Source organism: Symphalangus syndactylus, chromosome 4, assembly GCF_028878055.3.
Source record: "Symphalangus syndactylus isolate Jambi chromosome 4, NHGRI_mSymSyn1-v2.1_pri, whole genome shotgun sequence".
Classification (NCBI taxonomy): Eukaryota; Metazoa; Chordata; class Mammalia; order Primates; family Hylobatidae; genus Symphalangus; species Symphalangus syndactylus.
Genome location: NC_072426.2, coordinates 75787759 through 75806763, shown reverse-complemented (window position 1 = coordinate 75806763; position 19005 = coordinate 75787759). Strand labels below are relative to the sequence as shown.

The window sequence follows — 19005 nt, the reverse complement described above, 5'->3', positions numbered from 1 at the left end:
CTTATTTTCATGACATGTTCCCGTGCTCAACTTCAGTTCAGTGAGACCTGAGATAAAATGAAGGAAAGATGTTCCTGTTGTCTTTTGAAAGGATATAAAAACACCCTCCCTCCTCTTTCTGTGACATGGGGGGTGGCGTTCCAGACTCCTAATTCGTAATGCTTGTGACTATTTTATTTTGTATTTCTGTGAGTAAAATGTGTGTATTTGAGCATCTGATCACTCCATTTTTCATTCACTGGAAGAAGAGAGTGTTCAAAGAGCTTAACAAAATAGTCACACTCCGAGGGCTCCTGGTTTGAAGTAGGAGTGGTGATTTGATCCTATCCTGTAGCCCTCTGTCTATTTTGGCAAGGAATGCGTTGAGAGACTTCTTTGAACCTGATGTGTGCTCTCACACTCTGCTGACTCCAGGGTGTTTTGCTACACCCTGTTTTACTCTTGACAAACTACCTCCGGCCTGTTTGACTAGTGCAGTTTTAATTTGGTGCAGTTGAGGCGTAGCTGGTTTCCCTGGTGAACCTGGAGTCCACACTGCCGGATGCCGTCTGTGCTGTCCATTGAGGGGTTACTTAGGTGGTGGAATGTGTTCCCCTACTTTCCACCTGCTTTCCATTTTTTACCCTTTACTTGAGGTTTTGCCCTTTCCTTGAGGACTGAGCAAAACAGGTTGTTTATTTAGGTTTTGGCTGGACTGTTTATTTGGGGATCATTTTATTCTGTAGTTAGTCTTGAAGTTTATGCTATTGAGGATTTCGTCTTCCTAATGGATTGAGATGGCAGACAGAGCGAAGGGGAAACCTGCAAAGAGGTATTACTCTTTTTCTGGGACCTCTCGGAAGGATTCGGTGAAGGCGCTAAGATTTTCAAGGTCACTGAACCTCAAGAGAGCCACTTCAGAAGTCAGCAAAAGGCAGGTTGGTACAGAAACTTCCTTAAAACACCCCTTTAATTTTTATTTTTTTGGTGTGGGGCGGGAATTGAAAGTCATGCTTACTCTTTGTGTTTATTCCTTAATATTATTTTGAAAAAGTTTCCTGATTAATTTTTGAACATTTTTCTGTTTTCAAAATCATACTGATATTTTCTGTGCTATCAGATTTGTGAATGCTTATTATTTATTAGTGTTTATGTTTATTCACTTATTGCAAGGGTTTAAGTTACTATATGCTGCAATACTAACAAGTTGTGATGTTAGCAGATCCTTACTACTCATATGGAATCTTTTACTAAAACATGTTTTTAACGGAGACCCTGATGTTACCCAAACATCTCACTAAAAAGGATTAATTGATTTTTATGTATAACAAAATAATAGAATAAAAGCAAATTAGTGTTTCTGTAATTTCACAGTTCTGTACATTATTGGGAATTAAAAATATTTTTTCTGAAGAATACTTTGGGCCAGGCGTGGTGGTATGTGCTTGTAATCCCAGCACTTTGAATGGCCGAAGGAGGTGGATCACTTGAACCTAGAAGTTTGAGACCAGCCTGGGCAACATGGTGAAACCCCATCTCTACAAAAAATACAAAAATAGCCAGGCATGGTGTTGCACACCTATAGGCCCAGCTACTCTGGAGGCTGAGGTGGGAGAATTGCCTGAGCCTGGGGAGGTTGAGGCTGCAGTGAGCTGAGGTTGCACCACTGCATTCCAGCCTTGGTGACAGAGTGAGACCCTGTCTCAAAAAAAAAAAAAAAATAAAATAAAATAAAAATAAATAAGTAAATTAAAAATTTTTTTTAAAGAATTCTTTGAAGCTACTGGATATATGACTGTGTAAGTTTAGGCTATACAATCAATATATAGTGGATCTTTTAACAGTGTTATAAAGATTCCTTTTCTTAATGTCGATATTTTTGGAGCTAGTTTGTAATTACCAAACAACAATAACAGATAAAAAGTAAAGATTACCCTGCACACAAAATGTGCTTTTTTATTTTTACTTTTGGATGAGTGCCATGGGTTATGTGTGCCCTCCAGTGGTCTTTCATTAGAACAGTGATTTTCGAGCTGTGAAACCATTGAGAGTTAGTCATGATATCTGTGTCCCCCTGCCCGGGGAAGAATGGTGCCTTGCAGCATTACAGGTAGGTGCTTCAGAACTGTTTTCCCTCTTAGTACAAATTCAGCTAAAATGTGTGATATTGATTCTGGCCAGTTCATGAATGATGTGTGTTTTGGGAATATCTCTTAATGGTTTATAGAATAGACACTTAAAATTAATATGTCATCAATTCTACACTTATTTTGGTCCTCATATGTCTGCTAAATCTTGTAGTTTTAGTTTCTTTCTTTTTTTTTTTTTTTGAGACAGAGTCTAGATCTGTTGCCCAGGCTGGAGTGCAATGGCATGATCACAGCTCTCAGTAGTCTCAATCTCCTGGGCTGAAGCAGTTCTCCCACCTCAGCCTCTCAAGTAGCTGAGACCACAGGCATGTGCCACCACACCCTGTTAATTTTATTTTTTTTGTAGATATGGAGGTCTCACTATGTTGCCCAGGCTGGTTGCAAACTCGTGACCTCAAGCAGTCCTCCTGCCTCAGCCTCCCAAAGTTCTGGGATTATAGGTGTGAGCCACTGTGCCTGGCCAGTTTAATCATCTTTCTTATATTTTCCTTATTGGACAACATTGAAATACTGAAAATAAATCAAGTCCAAGACATTCCAAATCTCTATTTTATATGTAACATACTTCCTCCAGCAGAAACTGCCACCATATTGGATGTTTGTTGGTAAAGAATTTTCAGCAAACCTGATTTTCTTCAATGTAATATTTTTTTCAAATTAATGTAATTTGAGTAAAGACACAGAATAAAACCTGTTTTTAAGACATTAAACCTTCCGTGTAGACTATGCAGAAAGTAATACCAGAAACGAATGAGGAAATTCAGAGACTGCCTAAAAGTATTGTTGCTGATTCAGTTGGCAGAATCTTTTCTCTTCCCTTTTGAAAAATCATAGAGTTTAAAACTCGTTGAACCTGAGGGTGGTGGCCTAAGTGTTGGTATTTGCCAATTGAGAATTTAAGAATGAGTGCCTTGTATTGTCATTAAGAATCCCATGACATTGTTTATAGAAGTAGGGTGTTGACCTAGAGATCTCTGCCAAAACCTAATTTGTCTAATTAAATTCTGCCGAGCATTTCTAACTTCCTTCCCTAAACGACTTCTAATTGCATGTCGTTCCAGTGGTAGTGATGATAATGATGATGTTCTGCCCTTGTAAACATGCCTTTAAATTATTAAGTTCTAAGCTGGCAGGTAAAATGGAATTACTTTTCATCTTAAAGATGAGATGTGGCCTTTTGGAGGATGTGTGTGGATGGGGACATTGCAGGTAGATGAAGAATCATGTAGACTTCTTGTACAAAATTCCTAGATCATTTGTTTATTGTGAGAAGGAGCACTAATAAGAAAGACAGACTTTTTCCCCCTCAAGCAGGAACCATCCCCTCTTCAGAGCATTTTGTTTCCCTGCTAGGAGCCAGGATGTGACATTTAAGCAGCCGTATAATTTCAGTTTTGTGCATCACTTTGAGGTAAGGTTTCCATAGAAAACATAAGTTTTAAAATTGTTTTGTGTGCGTTTCTTTGGGGAGGGAGATGTAGTTGGAATAAGAGTATAATACCTCTGAGATTTGTCAAGAGAATTGAGACCATGCTTTTTCCCTGCTGCTGTTGAGTTATAGAGGTGGAGGCTTGGGTGCGTTCAAGATGGGGCTTCACTTATTACCTGTGGCCTGCCTTGGTGGCTGAGGAGGGCATTGCTGCTGGCGGTGTGATAGTTGTTAACACTGCTTTACAAGCAGTGCTGAAGACCACTCTCGTCCATGCTGGCCCAGCACGTGAGATTCGCGGAGCCGCCAGAGCCTTAGACAAGTACCAAGCCCATCTTTGTGTGCCGGTATCCAACTGTGATGAGCGTGTGTGTGTGTTAAGTTGGTGGAGGCCCATGTGCTGAACACCAGATTAGCCTAATTAAGGTTGATGAAAACAAGAAACTAGGGAATGGGTGGGCCTCTGTAATACTGACAGAGGGAAAACCCTGTAGAAAGGTTGGTTGAAGTTGTGTAGTAGTTAAGGACTATGGAAGTTATAAGGAATCTCAGGCCAAGGATGTCATTGAAGAGCACTTTAAATGCAAGAAATGAACAAATAAAACTTTGGTTCACATTCCTCAAAAAAAAAAGTTGGGGTATTAAATGGAATAAAAAAGAGAAGCTGAAGTATCATATATTGGGGAGTTTTCTGAGCTCACTGGGTGAGAGGTTCAGTTTATAGCATAGATGATTGAAATTTCTGCCTCAGCAAAAGTAGAACATGGTTTTTGAAGTAAATGGTTGAAATTCATGCATCCAGATGTCTGTATGACTGGGTTCATGGACTTCAATCATCTTCTTTGACACCTAGGTTATTATTATCTATATATCTGAATCTGTATACTGACTTCTAGGTTTTGATTATGTAGAAAATAACAGCCAAAATGTAGAAGTCCATCAGAATGATACAATCTGACAAAGTTGCTTAACAGTGGAAAAACAATGATGCTAACTCAGAAAGTTAGATGATTTTTAAAAATTCAACAAAAAAGCTTTAAAAGCTGTAAATTAGAAATATAAATTATAGCTTACCTGTTAAAAAGACTTTCTTTTCAAGGAAGTATTAATAGAAGACACAACTCAAAATAACGCTGCCTTGATCTTGTAAGGCCTTGAGGTAATTGTGAATCCCCTTGATAGAAAAGGTAAGAAGCAAAGCAAATTGGGTGGATTTTATATTTAAGCAATCTAGAGATTTATAATATCTATTACGTGCATATACATGTGTGAAGACAACATAGTAAGATGTGTTGTTTTATAGTTTTCTGTGTTCTACTCAAATTGGCTTGCAGTAGAATTATAGTTAAATTGATGCAGGACAGGTAAGCCCCAAAATTGGGCTTAGACCGGGAAGGTTCTTGGCTTTGCTCAGGAAAGAATTCAAGAGTGAGGGCTGGGCATGGTGGCTCACGCCTGTAATCCCAGCACTTTGGGAGGCCGAGACAGGTGGATCACCTTAGGTCAGGAGTTCGAGACCAGCCTGGCCAACATGGTGAAACCCTGTCTCTACTAAAAATACGAAAATCAGCTGGGCATGGTGGCAGGCGTCTGTAATCCCAGCTACTTGGGAGGCTGAGGCAGGAGAATCGTTTGAACCCGGGAGATGGAGGTTGCAGTCAGCCGAGATTGTGCCACTGCACTCCAGCCTGGGCAACAGAGCGAAACTTTGCCTCCAAAAAAAAAAAAAAAAAAAACAAGCGTGTGCAGGTGGTAGAAGAAAACAGCTTTATTGAGGCTGTAGTGTTACAGCTCTGTGATTGCTTCCACAGAGCGGGACTACCCGCTGGGCAGTTAGTGCAGGGTGGCAGCTCAGGGGCAGTTCTACAGTCATGTTTATACCCACTTTTAATTAATGCAAATTAAGGGGCAGGTTATTCTGCTATTTCTAGAAAAGTGGTAACTTTCAGGTGTTGCTGTGGCAGTGTTAAACTGTCAAGGAGCTGGTGGGGATGTCTTGTGGAGAGGTGCTTTTTATAGTCATTCTTTGTACAATAGACAGTGCTACTTCTTGTTAATGAGGAAATGCAGATATAGCCAGGATAATTTTGAGTACAAAACTGTTCATCAAAAAATATTAAAATATACCTATGTTCTGGCTAAGTGCTGTGTTAGAAAACTACTTGCTAAGAATATGTAACAAGTTGGGAATTAGAGCTCTCCTCCTGTTTTTTTTTTGGATGCAGAGTCTTGCTCTGTCTTCCACGCTGGAGTGCAGTGGCATGATCTTGGCTCACTGCAGCCTCTCCCTCCTGGGTTCAAGTGAGTCTTCAGCCTCTCACATAGCTGGGATCACAGGCATGCATCACTATGCCTGGCTAATTTTTGTATTTTAGTAGAGATAGGGTTTCACCATGTTGCCCAGACTGGTCTCAATTTCCTGTCTCTCTTTCTCTCTCTCTGTCTTGATCTCTTTTCTTCTCTGTCTCTTGTTTGTAGTAGAGACAATAACTTTGATTCCTAAATAGAAAACAGAATATATATGTGTGGATACTTGTATTGTGTTGATTGTCTTCATTACTAGTTTCCTAATCATAGCAGAAAAGGTGGTGTTGGCTACTAATGTCACCCCAGCCCTAAAGGAGTATTGTGTTCTTGATAAGTTTGTGACATTGCTTTCCTGTGTAAATATGAAAATATTCTGGAACTTGATTTCTTGTTACTCTTGTGTTGTGCAAATTGTGTGTTCTGGCTTCCTTTACCAACAACAAATAATGAGAGGTTCCAAAACTTAAATACAATTCATATTTTCAAGGATAGCTTATAATTTTTGAAATAATTAAGTTTAGCTTTATGTAACTAGGTAAAAATGTGCATATCACAGTACTCAAGGTATTAGTTTAAAATGAAAAACAAAAAACTCCTTTAGTTTTTGCTATCTTTAGTTTAATCTGTGGCAAATAAGCTTTCTCCCAAAAGCATGCTCTCCCTAGATAGAGGGATTCCTGATTTGGATTGAAGCAGGTTCTCCTTAGTTATTTTTAAGGAAATATCATGCAGTATGTTGAGCATTAATTCTTCCGGTGCTTCCTGGTTCTCCATGATGATTTTTTTTTTTTCCAGAAACGGAAGCCAAGTCTAAACTATGCTGAGATAAGGTTGGATTTAAGACTAGAATAGTTTAGATCACTGAAGCCCTAGATGTTCAAGAGAAATGAAGTACATATAGGTGAGAGAGAGGATGGAATTTATCATCCTAGAGATATTAACAACAAAAAAGACTGCTGAATACAGTTCAATCAAGAAAGAATCAAGCAAGACAAGGTCTTTAAGCTTTACCCTTATTCCACATCCCTTACTCCAGATAGAATTTTTGCCACTTCATAATACTAAGTAAAGCAGGCAGCAGATGTCAAAGTACAGGAGGATCAACATGGAACCATTGCTTATTTTGAAGAAAAAAACATAGATCATACAGTTAGAGGATTAATACATATTTCCTGAAAGGCAACAGTTCTTCTACAAGGAGCATACTCGTTACGTGTTTTTAGAAATAGGGCCTCGCTCTGTCGCCCAGGCTAGAGCGCAGTAGTGTGATCATAGCTCACTGTAGCCTTGAACTCCTGACCTCAAGCAATCCTCCTGCCTTGGCCTCTCAAAGTGCTAGGATTACAGGCATGAGCCAATGCACCGGGCCGTTCATGTGTTTATGAATACAAAGTGGATATAATGCAGTTAAAGTTAGGAAACACGGTACATATTGAGAACTGTTACATGATTACATGATTACATGATCACAGCGAGGAGCTGTTTCTGTAAGATCAGAATGAATGGAGCATGCTGCCCGGGAAACTGCAGCTGCTTCGTTAGAATGAGTGGGTGCTCAGCTGGTGGTAAATTTTTTGTTTACCTTTTTGGGTTGTGAACCAACTGCACTGTAATTTATGTTAATTTGTGCTGTAAAAGTTTTCAGCGTTGTACTCCATCTTAAATGTGGGTGAGAAAGATAAAAATTATGCATAAATACTAATGGCAGTTGTGAAAGGGAGAGAAGAGGTTATTCTTTTTTGAAAAAACAGAATCCTCCTCTGTCACCCAGGTGGGAGTGTAGTAGCGTGATCATGGCTCACTGCAGCCTCGAACTCCTGGGCTCGGGTGATCCTTCTGCCTCAGCCTCCCAGTAGCTGACAGGCATGCACCATCATACCCGGCTAATTTTTTACTTTTTGTACAGATGGGGTCTCCCTATGTTGCCCAGGCCGGTCTTGAATGCCTGTCCTCCAGCAGTCCTCACACCTTGGCCTCCAAGGTTATCCTTTTGAATAAAAATCATATGTAACTAAACCCAGTTTTTTGTGATATGTAAATCTTAGAGTTATATCTTTAAAACTGTAAAGCATGTTTTTGTAATTCATGACCTGCTTCTCTTTTACCTTAGGAGTGCTACTTCTGAATTCTTGCGGAAGTACAGATTGTACAGTTAATGCTGATCTTTGCAATAGATAGAACAACTTATATTAACTGTGAAAAGAATCAATTCTCCCTGATGTGGAAATACATATAATCTTATTTTGGCAAGCATTTTACCCCTTTCAGTTCCTACTTTTCTTGATGTTTAAATTTATCTTGTAGCCTTGTATGGTGATAGCAACCCCTTGGTATTTTTCTTGATTTTAATTTTCTTCTGCAGTTTGAAAGATTGTATTCATTGCTGTGATGCATATAAGATTTCTTAGTTTTTTACCACTATATTTTAATATGAAATGCCAAAGAATTTTAAACTTTTTTTAAAATTAAGATTTCAACATTGTGGCCTAGATGAATGTATTACTTGAGGAAGGAGGTTTTAAATTCATCCTATTTAATGTGAAAGTTTGACTTGCGTGCATCACTTTATTTTTCCCTAGCAAAATCAACATTTTATGTCGTTAGAATATCTATTGATATGTTTGGGTTACCTGACTCAAACCTATTTCTTAAAAGCAGAAAGCAGTTAACTATTTCTGTATAATGCTTCTCCACTTCCATTGGAACCATGACATTGCAACAGAAATTATATTCACAGGCAAAGTCTCATAGCAACTGTCTTATGCTATGTGTTGCAGCCTAAACACTTATTTCTTTTGATTTGAAGGCTGTAATTCTTACTGTGAGTCTCAGTAACTTTTGCAAGAGCAGGCATTGACAGGTGCCCGCCATCTCTCTAGCCAGATGCTACCTCATCTGCCTCTGTCCGATGACTCTGGAGTTGGTCTGCTCTCAATTTAGTAAACCTTGATGGCCACCAATGTGTTGCTAAAGTAATCAGTTGTAAAATGAGGAGGTAGGAATATATTGTCTTTTCTGGGAGGTCCAGTTACACACAACTTCAGGTTGATGATGATCCAAGTTCCTTCCCTGTTTGTGTCTTAAAAACAAGATTGAAAGCATAAACAAAACCAACAACAAAGTTCTTTGATCAAGGGAAGGGATTGCAACTGTTCACGGATGGAATTGGATTGGATCCTGAGTTCTTGTAGCTTGATTTGACTTTGTCATTTAGTGTAGGATTTCTTAACCATGGTTTCACTAGGTGCTTATAGATACTCTAAAACATGCACACACTCACACATCCCACCCCACAGATGCCCAAGAAACCACTCAGGACTTGCTGAATCGGAATCTTCAGTGGTGGTGGGATGGGGTCGGGGCTAGTCAGGTGCCCTCACTCCCTCCCGCAAAGGTCCCAGAGTGAATCTGGCCTAAACATTGCCAGGTGAAGAAGCTGAAGTCTAGAGCACCAGGTGATATGAAGATAATAGAACTGTTTAGTGACAGATTTGAGAAAGAAGCCAGTGGCATTTGAGCATATGCCGTGTGCTCACCCCAGTAAGAAATCAGAAGCATAGTGGTGCAGATCACCTGCCTGAGAGCCAGCGGCGGCCTGGTGAGCCGGTGTGCATGCACTGGCTGGTATTAGTGTCAGCTTTCGTGAAAGGCGTCCCTTGTGTTTTGAGGCTTCTCATGTTCTGAGGAAGCACCTGCAGCTGCACAGAGGTGCGTGTGCATGGAGATGGGAGGCTAGCCACCAACTGCTGCTCAGATTCCCAGGCCAGAGAGATGGTCTTTATACGTGATAACAGCACGGATAAGCCACTTGCTTTGGGGTCAAAATTAAAAAGTCAATATACAAGTCTCTAACCTGGTTACTAATAAAGAATCTCTCAGCCCTGCTAACATAAACTATAACTTTGGTCATGTTAGCCATTTTCTGCTTATCTAACTTTGAATGACCTTTTCACTACAAATCTTTTAGACACGTAAATAGCTTTGTCAAAGAGTATTTTTATTCTCCCTAGTAGAATTTTACTTTTATCATAGGATTGAAAGCCAAATTTTAAATACATACTTTTGGAATATGTTTTTGTACCTGTGTTTGAGGACCACATGAGGTGTCAGATACCTTAGATAATTTTTTTTTAAATCACATTTTGATGCAGATACTCAGAACATAAAATCATTAAGTTGTATGAAAATAAGTATTTTGTGAAGGGTCCTGTTCCTTTTCATTTGTTGCAAGCAAATCATCACCTCCTTCTCTCTTGTGGTGCATAATTTTGTTAGTAGGTATGGTAATTTTTTTAATGTTTTAAAAATTGTGTAAATGTAAGGAATACAAGTGCAGTTTTGTTCCATGGATATATTGTGTGGTGGTAAATTCTTGGCTTTTAACCATCATTCAAATAATGTATGTTGCTGTACCCATTAAGTACTTTCCCATCCCTCACTCCCTCCCATCCTTCCACCCTCCTGAGTCTCCACCGTCTATCATTCCACACTCTGTGTCCGTGTGTATACATTATTTAGCTCCCATTTATAAGTGAGAATGTGTGGTATTTGACTTTCTGAGTTGTTTCACTTTGGATAATGGCCTCCAGTTCCATCAATATTGCTGCAAAAGACATGATTTCATTCTTTTTTATGGCTGAATAGTATTCCATTGTATCTATATACCACATTTTCTTTAGTCATCTGTTGTTGGACACTTAGGTTGATTCCCTGTCTTTGCTATTGTGACTAGTGCTGAGATACATATATGAGCGCAGGTATCTTTTTGATATAATGATTTCTTTTCCTTTGGGTAGATACCTGGTAGTGGGATTGCTGGATCAAATGGTAGTTGTAATTTTAGTTCTTTGGGAAATCTCCATGCTGTTTTTCATAAAGGTTGTACTAATTTACATTCCCACCTGTTTTAATCTGTTCTGTTCACTGCTGTATCCCTGTGTCCTAGAACAGTGCTCGTAAGCATTCAGTAAACATTTGTTGAATGAATGAATGAATGAGTGAATGGAATGGAAACGAATTAATACCCAATCTATCTTTGCCTTGAGAAGGTCCTATTATGCAAATAAGTTTCTCTTTAAAAAAAAAAAAATCAAACTTTTAAAAAAATTTAGTAGAGACGGGGTTTTGCTATGTTGCCCAGCCTGGTCTTGAACTCCTGGGCTCAAGCGATCTTCCCACTGCAGCATCCAAAAGTACTGTGATTACAGGCGTGAGCCACTGTGCCTGGCCAAGTTTTTCTTCTTTTGCTTATCAATGAAAATTAAATATGTACCATAAGATATAACTTTGAAGATAAAAGGCTTTGGAGTGTTCTCTTCTTCCTGTGTTTGAATATATATATTGTGGGAGTCACAATAATGAATGCTATAGAGCCAGGTTTGGAGGAGAGGTGTCTGTTTTTCATCTTCCTCTCTCTGCTCTTCCTGGATTTTGAACTCTCTTGAAGCTGTTCACATGGATGTGAACTGTGATGGATAACTGACTCCTAGTTCAAAACTTTGATATGCTGCAGTAACAATGATTCAGTTACACTGAGCAGGTTATATCAGGTAGAGAGCACCCACAAAATCCCATGATAGACAATACTGTAATGAAAAGAGAAGGGTTCTCCAGAGGAAGGTATTTTTATGCTAGTAACCACAGAACTTTTTTGATAAGGCCAAGAAATTTACTGAGCTTTTTTGATAAGGTCAAGACATTTGCCAGAAAAGAGGCTTGTCTCGGCACATAGTCCTGGAGTCTTGATGGTTTTCATTTGTAGTTGTTCAGATGAGAAATTATTTGTTGCTTAGCTGTTTTTTTCTTGCATTTGTGAACCCGTAGTAGTTACTGTCTTGCTTATTTTTCCACCTTGACCATTTCAGGCCGCTTGAGGACAATCCATATCCATCCTCACTCCATGCAGGAAGTTAAAGGCTGAGCAGGAGATATGCACCATTAGTGTACTGCACCTCCTCTTCCCCTGGTTTAAGAACATCCCTTCTTTTCATTCCCCTTTATGTGACTTTGGAACATTAAAGCAGCAGGTGATTTCTCCTTCAGGCTGCATGGAGGAGAATGGAGCTTAGCATGATGTGTTATCCTTAATAATGTCATCACAATATTATTTATTTCTTGTGGAATTTAAAAATAAACATTAGCCTCAGTGGCTATTTATATTCTGCTTAATTTGCCATGCCTATTCAAGCTGCCTGTCAATTTTGGGTCTAGTCTCACTGGCCTGGACTAGAAAGATGAGTTTGTCCGATATCACCCCTATATGAATGCCTTAATGCTTAGAATCATCTAGCAAATACTTTTCCAATATGGCTAGAAACAAAATCATCTTAAATCATTAGGCGTTTTTCATTGCCAAAGGCTATCAAATATCTTTTTTTTTCCCAATTGTGTTTTTATGGTTCATTGATGAATAGGTGACAATTTTGTAGCCTTAAATTCCTGCACTACTATCAGTAACACCATGGTAAACGCCACTGCAGAGAAAGGCACCATTGATCTTCCCATCACTGCCTCTGGGATGCTTTAGACATTGACAAATGTGCTTTGTGAAACCTTGTGGAATGACATTTGGGGTTTAGTCTGTTCTTTCTTTAGAAATGAAACTTTTATTTTTGACCTATTGGCATTTCTTTAGCAGAAAGATCACTCCTACCAGCTATCTAGATTTGCTGCAGATGATTTGTTCATTTTAATGTTTGGATTTTGTTCTTGGATTTTCAAACCTATTTCTCAACTTATGTATCAATAATCTTGTTATACACTACCTGTTCTATGTTGCCCAGGCTGGAGTGCAGTGGTGTGATCTCAGTTCACTGCAGCCTCCACCTCCCGTGTTCAAGCGATTCTCGTGTCTCAGCCTACTGAGTAGCTGGGATTATAGGCATGCGCCACCACGTCGGCTAATTTTTGTATTTCTAGTAGAGACAGGGTTTCACCACATTGGCCAGGCTGATCTCAAACTCTTGTCCTCAGGTGATCCACCCGCCCTGGTCTCCCAAAGTGCTGGGATTACAGGCATGACTCACTGCGCCCAGCCAAGCTTAGAATATATCTGAAATATTCTAAAAGGTCTGAAATATATATATATATACATATTTATATATATGTATATTTTATGTATATATTTATATATGTATTTATGTATTTATATATGTATATATTTATATATGTATTTATATATACATATATTTATGTAATATATATGTATATTTTATGTATATATTTATATATGTATATTTATATATTATGTATATATATATATATATATATATATATATATATATATTTTTTTTTTTTTGGAGGGGCAGGGGTAGGTGAGGTGGAAGGTTCTGTATGCAAATCAAGGTCTGGTTTCCAAATTAGGTCCTCCAAACAAGGTCAGATTGAAAACTGAAGGCTTCAGGTTTTGGAACTGTCAGTCCCATGTTAGGTGTGCCTGCCCTGTGCCTCTCTTCCTGCCTGGAGGGCTGAGGGTGAGGCCAAGGAGTCCAGAAGCAGAAGCACAACACATGAGGAATCCTTTTGTGGACTCCTGGAGGTTAGTAAGGACGGACCTAAGTATCTGGCAGTGTGCTTGGGGTTTTCTTGAGCAATTCCTCGAGTGCCACCTAGAGTCTAATGGTAATACTGAATTAACGTCTAAGCTTTGTCAAGGAGCGTGGAGAACTTGAGATTCTCAGACGTTTTTGTTCTGTATCATGAAGAGACTCAATAGTAATTGGAATCAGGATCAGTTTCTGGCTGCTTGATCAGCCATGTAATTAGTCAGCATGGTATGAATATATATGTGCCGGAGTTCAATAATGTACCTTCTATACTTAAATGGGGATTTTTCTTTGAGAATTGGCTTGTTTTCTTTTTGTTTTGTTTTGTTTTTTTTTGATAAGATCTTGCTCTGTCGTCCAGACTTGAGTGCACTGGTATAATCCTGGCTTACCGCAGCTTCCTGGGCTCAGCTATCCTCCCGCGTCAGCCTTCAGCCTTCCAAGTAGCTGGGACTACAGGCGTATGCCACCATGCCTGGCTAATTTAAATTTTTTTTTTTTTTTTTTTTTTTTTTTTTTTTTGGTAGAGTCAGGATCTCACTTGGTTGTCAAGCTGATCTCAAACTCCTGGATTCAAGTAATCCCCTTGCCTTGGCCTCCCGTGGTGCTGGAATTATAGGTGTGAACGCCTGGCCTAGAATCTTTTCTTTTTCTTTTCTGTCCTGTCCTGTCCTGTCCTGTCCTTTAATTGAGACGAAGTCTCAAAAAGCCCAGGCTGGAGTGCAGTGGCGCCGTCTTGGCTCACCGCGACCTCCACCTCCTGGGTTCAAGTGATTCTTCTGCTTCAGCCTCCCTAGTAGCTGGAACTATAGGCACGCGCCACCATGCCAGGCTAATGTCCGTATTTTTAGTAGAGGTGGGGTTTCACCATATTGGCCAGGCTGGTCTCGAACTCCTGACCTTGTGATCCACCCGCCTCGCCATCCCAAAGTGTTGGGATTACAGGTGTGAGCCACCATGCCAGGCCCAGAATTTCTTTTTTTTAATTTTTTTAATTTTTTAATGTTTTTGAGATGTAGTTTCGCTCTTGTTGTCCAGGCTGGAGTGCAATGACACAATCTTGGCTCACTGCAACCTCCACCTCCCGGGTTCAAGTGATTCTCCTGCCTCAGCCTCCTGAGGAGCTGGGATTACAGGCATGTGCCACCATGCCTGGCTATTTTTTTTTTTGTTTTTTTTTTCAGCAGATACGGGTCTTCTTCATGTTGGTCAGGCTGGTCTTGAACTCCCGACCTCAGGTGATCCACCCGCCTCGGCCTCCCAAAGTGCTGGGATTACAGGCATGAGTGACTGCGCCCGGCCTTAGAATTTCTTTTTTGGTATGATAATCACCTAGCTTATTTGAATTGCTATTTTAATAAACACATTCTGGAAATCTTAATTATTAATAACTTTAATTGATTGTATTAGGCATGAAAAGTTAGGCAGCTTTTTTTATTTTTAAAAAACTTTGTAATTGTGGTTTTACTTATGTTGCCTCTATTCAGTAGAATCCCCATCCCTCTCCCCGTCTCTTTCCCTCCCTGTGTCTGTGTCTCCCTCTCTCTTCACACACACCACACACACACACCAGGAAGCAGTTCTGTACTGTCTACAAATTCTCTGTAAGCCATCATAGAATAGAAGTGAATCAGAGAAGGGGATTCAACATTCTACACGCTAAGACCTGCCCGGCACACACCTCTTCACAGCCTTGTCTGAAATGACAGACTGTAGCAATTGCTAATTTGACTAAGAAAAAGGTTTCTGGGCCAGGCATGGTGGCTCACGTCTATAATCTCAGCACTTTGGGAGGCCAAAGTGGACAGATTACCTAAGGTCAGGAGTTTGAGACCAGCCTGGCCAACATGGTGAAACTCTGTCTCTACTAAAAATACAAAAATTAGCTGGGTGTGGTGGCACATGCCTGTAATCCCAGCTACCCGGGAGGCTGTGGCAGGAGAATTGCTGGAACCTGGGAGGCAGAGGCTGCTGTGAGCCGAGATCATACCACTGCACTCCAGCCCGGGCAACACAGGTAGACACCGTCTCAAAAAAGGCCAGGTGCAGTGGCTTACGCCTGTAATCCCAGCACTTTGGGAGGCCGAGGTGGGCGGATCATAAGGTCAGGATTTTGAGATCAGCCTGAACAACATGGTGAAGCCCCACCTCTACTAAAAATACAAAAATGAGCCGGGCCTGGTGGTGCACGCCTGTAATCCCAGCTACTTGGTAGGCTGAGGCAGGAGAATCGCTTGAACCCGGGAGGCAGAGGTTGCAGTGAGCTGAGATCACACTACTGCACTCCAGCCTGGGCAACAGAGCGAGACTCTGTCTCAAAAGAAAAAAGAAAAAGGTTTCCGATTGCCTTTGCAATTAATTCAGACAGTGACGTAACCAAATGTATTAAAAAGAAGAACTCGCACCTCTGGTCTCTTTGGTCTTGGCGGCAGAAGCGAGATGAGGAAGGGAGTGTCATCCTTAGGGAAACATCGCAGCTGGACACATTGCCTGTGCTGCTGCGGCCCTGAGGCCCCAACCTGCTAAGCCAAGAGAAGGCAGAACTGGAGTGCCAAGGCGAAAAGATGAAGCAACACCAGGGCTGGTCGAATGAGGTGCCTAAACATTGTACACTGCAGATTCAGGCCTGGGCTCCATGAAGGACAGCATCCAGACCCAAGGGCCAGCTACTGCAGCTCATCTTCAGAATTTCAGTGATTGGTCCCGGAATATATGTTCTGGTTTTTTTCTTTTAAAGAATTCTTTGGGAGTAACAAAAACTGAGGGGGAAATGAAAAGTTTTGTGGATGAATAGAATGACACAGCTTCTTTAAAATGTTTGACACTTCTGGAACCTCTGAAGCATAAACAGGGCGCCACCCCACTGTGTTCAGTGGGCCTGTCAGCTCCATCTTTGTCTAAAATCAGATGCTTGGAAATAGAGAAGGAACTTTTTTTTAAAATTTTTTATTTTTGTGGATACATATTAGGTGTGTATATTTATGGGGCATAAGAAATATTTTGGTACAGGCATGTGATGACTAATAATCACATGAGACTAAGTGGGGTATCTACCCCAAATATTTATCCTTCGTGTTACAAAGCTCTGTTTCCCAGGCTTGAGTGCAATGGTGCGATCTCCTCTCACTGCAGCCTCCACCTCCCGAGTTCAAGCAATTCTCCTGCCTCAGCCTCCTGAGTAGCTGAGATTACAGGCATGCACTACTACGCCTGGCTATTTTTTTTGTATTTTTAGTAGAGATGAGGCTTTGCCCTGTTGCCCAGGCTTCTTGAACTTCTGAGCTCAGGCAGTCTGGCCGCCTCGGCCCTCCCAAAGTGCTAGGATTACAGGCATGAGCCACTGCACCTGGCCTCTTTCAGTTATTCTAAATGTACAATGAAATTATTGTTGACTATAGTCACCCTGCTCTGCTAGGAAATACTAGTTCTTACTCATTCTTTCTAACTATATTTTTGTACTCATTAACTCCACTCCCCTGCTCCCAGCCCCACACCCTTCCCAGCCTCTGGTAACCATCATCTACTGTCTATTTCCATGATTTCAGTTGTTTTAATTTTTAGCTCCCACAAATGAGTGAGAACATGCAATGTTTGTCTTTCTGTGCCTGGCTTGTTTCACTTAACATAATGATCTTCAGTTCGATTCTTTTTTTTTTTTCTTCCCTGAGACAGTTTCTCACTGTCACCCAGGCTGGAGTGCAGTGGCACTATCTCACCTCACTGCAACCTTGGCCTCCCAGGTTCAAGGGATTCTCCTGCCCCAGCCTCCCAAGTAGCTGGAATTACAGGCATCTAATACCACACTGGGCTAATTTTTGTATTTTTAGTAGAGATGGGGTTTCACCATGTTGGCCAGGCTGGTCTCGAACTCCTGGCTTCAAGTGATCCTCTCGCCTCTGCCTCCCAAAGTGCTGGGATTACAGGTGCGAGCCATCGCACCTGGCTGATCTCATTCTTTTTTATGGCTGAATAGTACTCCATTGTGTGTATGTACCAGATTTTCTTTATTCATTAATCTGTTGATGGAAACGTAGGTTGCTTCCAAATCTTGGCTATTGTGAATAGTGCTGCAGTGAACATAGGAGTGCAGGTAACTCTTTGATGTACTGATTTCCTTTCTTTAGTGTATATCCCCAGCATTGTGATTGCTGGATCATGTGATAGCTCTATTTTTAGTTTTTAAGGAACCTCCAAACAGTTTTCTATTGTGGTTGTACTAATTTACATTCCTACCAACAGTGTATGAGGTTTCCTTTTTCTCCACATCCTTGCCAGCCTTTGTTATTACCTGTCTTTTGGGTAAAAGCCATTTTAACTGTGGTGAGATGATAGCTCATTGTAGTTTTGATTTGCATTTTTCTGATGATCAGTGATGTTGGGGAAAGGGAGCATTTTGAGAATGAGGAATACTGATGAAAGGGCCCGAAGTTCATTTTAGGCACTCCGAGATGTCAGCCAAGCAATTGTCTTAAGTAGCTCCCTGCCTGGTAGTAGCCTTCCTGGTTAGGCCTGCAGGTCAAAGGAGCAGAATTTGACCGTCTCCCCAGGGTGCTTACGTGCAGGATCTGGCTGCAGGATCTTCTTTCCAGTGGGGCTTTCGGGGTAGAAATCTGCCTCTTTCTTGGACTGCTGCACTACTCCATGATTGGGAACCTTTGTCTAACATTGATTGGACAAAATGCCCCACCTTCCACACTGAAGGGCTTGTCTGAAAGTCAGAGCCTCTTTTCTCTGTTACCTCATTTACTGTCTGGGCAGTCCCTCCTTTGACAGCTGTTTTGCCCAAGATTTGATAACAATTCTGATCTTTGTGATTCTTTAATCATAGACCATTGAATCTGGATGAAGGCCAGATGATGGATGGACTGTAGCCAGGCCCAGTTTTTGCTGCAGATGAATAAATAGGTCATGTTCATTCTTGCTTCTTCCCCCTTTATTCTATGCAATAAAACATCCGGCTCTACTAATAGCTCTAACTTGCTTTTTCTAACCTCCGTAGAAAATAGATTTGCCCATTTTTCTCCTACCAGGTTGCTTTGTATTGATTAACCCATCAGACCGTCAGAGTGGTGGTTAGCCAATTCATGTTCTTTCATCAAATTTGGGGAAAAAAAAGAGAACCTAATCAGGCATGATCAATACAAAAGGTTGACATTTGCACTGTATAAATGTCCCGAGGTACTTTATTTGTACATTTCTTTTAGCATATTTGAAACTCTGTATTGTTTCATACATAATAAACTGTTCCTTTATTAATTATAGATGAGTTAGCTTTGTCAGCACATTGGGTACAAGAAATGCATCTTTTTGTTCCTTGTTTCTCAAGTAGAGTGATTATAGCTTCAATTAAAAATGACTTAAAAAAAACTGAGATTCCCACGATGCTCTGAAGGGCTATGTTATGTCAAAAGCTGAAAACCTCTCTGTTACACAGAATCCTCAAACTATCTCTACCAGTTTCATTAGTCATAATCTGAGTGTTTCTGCCCCATGTAAAAAGTGAATTTAATGTGCAAAAGAAAAGAATGTTGTCAATTCAATTTTTTAAAAAGTAACATTTATTTACATTACTATTTCATTATGTTAGTAGATTCAG

General features: G+C 40.4%; 1 protein-coding gene and 1 pseudogene across 31 annotated transcripts in view; both read left to right on the top strand.

Annotated features, from left to right (window-relative positions):
* PARD3 (par-3 family cell polarity regulator) overlaps positions 1–19005 on the top strand; it is a 712145-nt gene that overhangs the window by 147497 nt on the left and 545643 nt on the right. The window lies entirely within an intron of this gene.
* LOC129480385 (small ribosomal subunit protein eS12-like) lies at positions 777–4342 on the top strand (annotated as a pseudogene).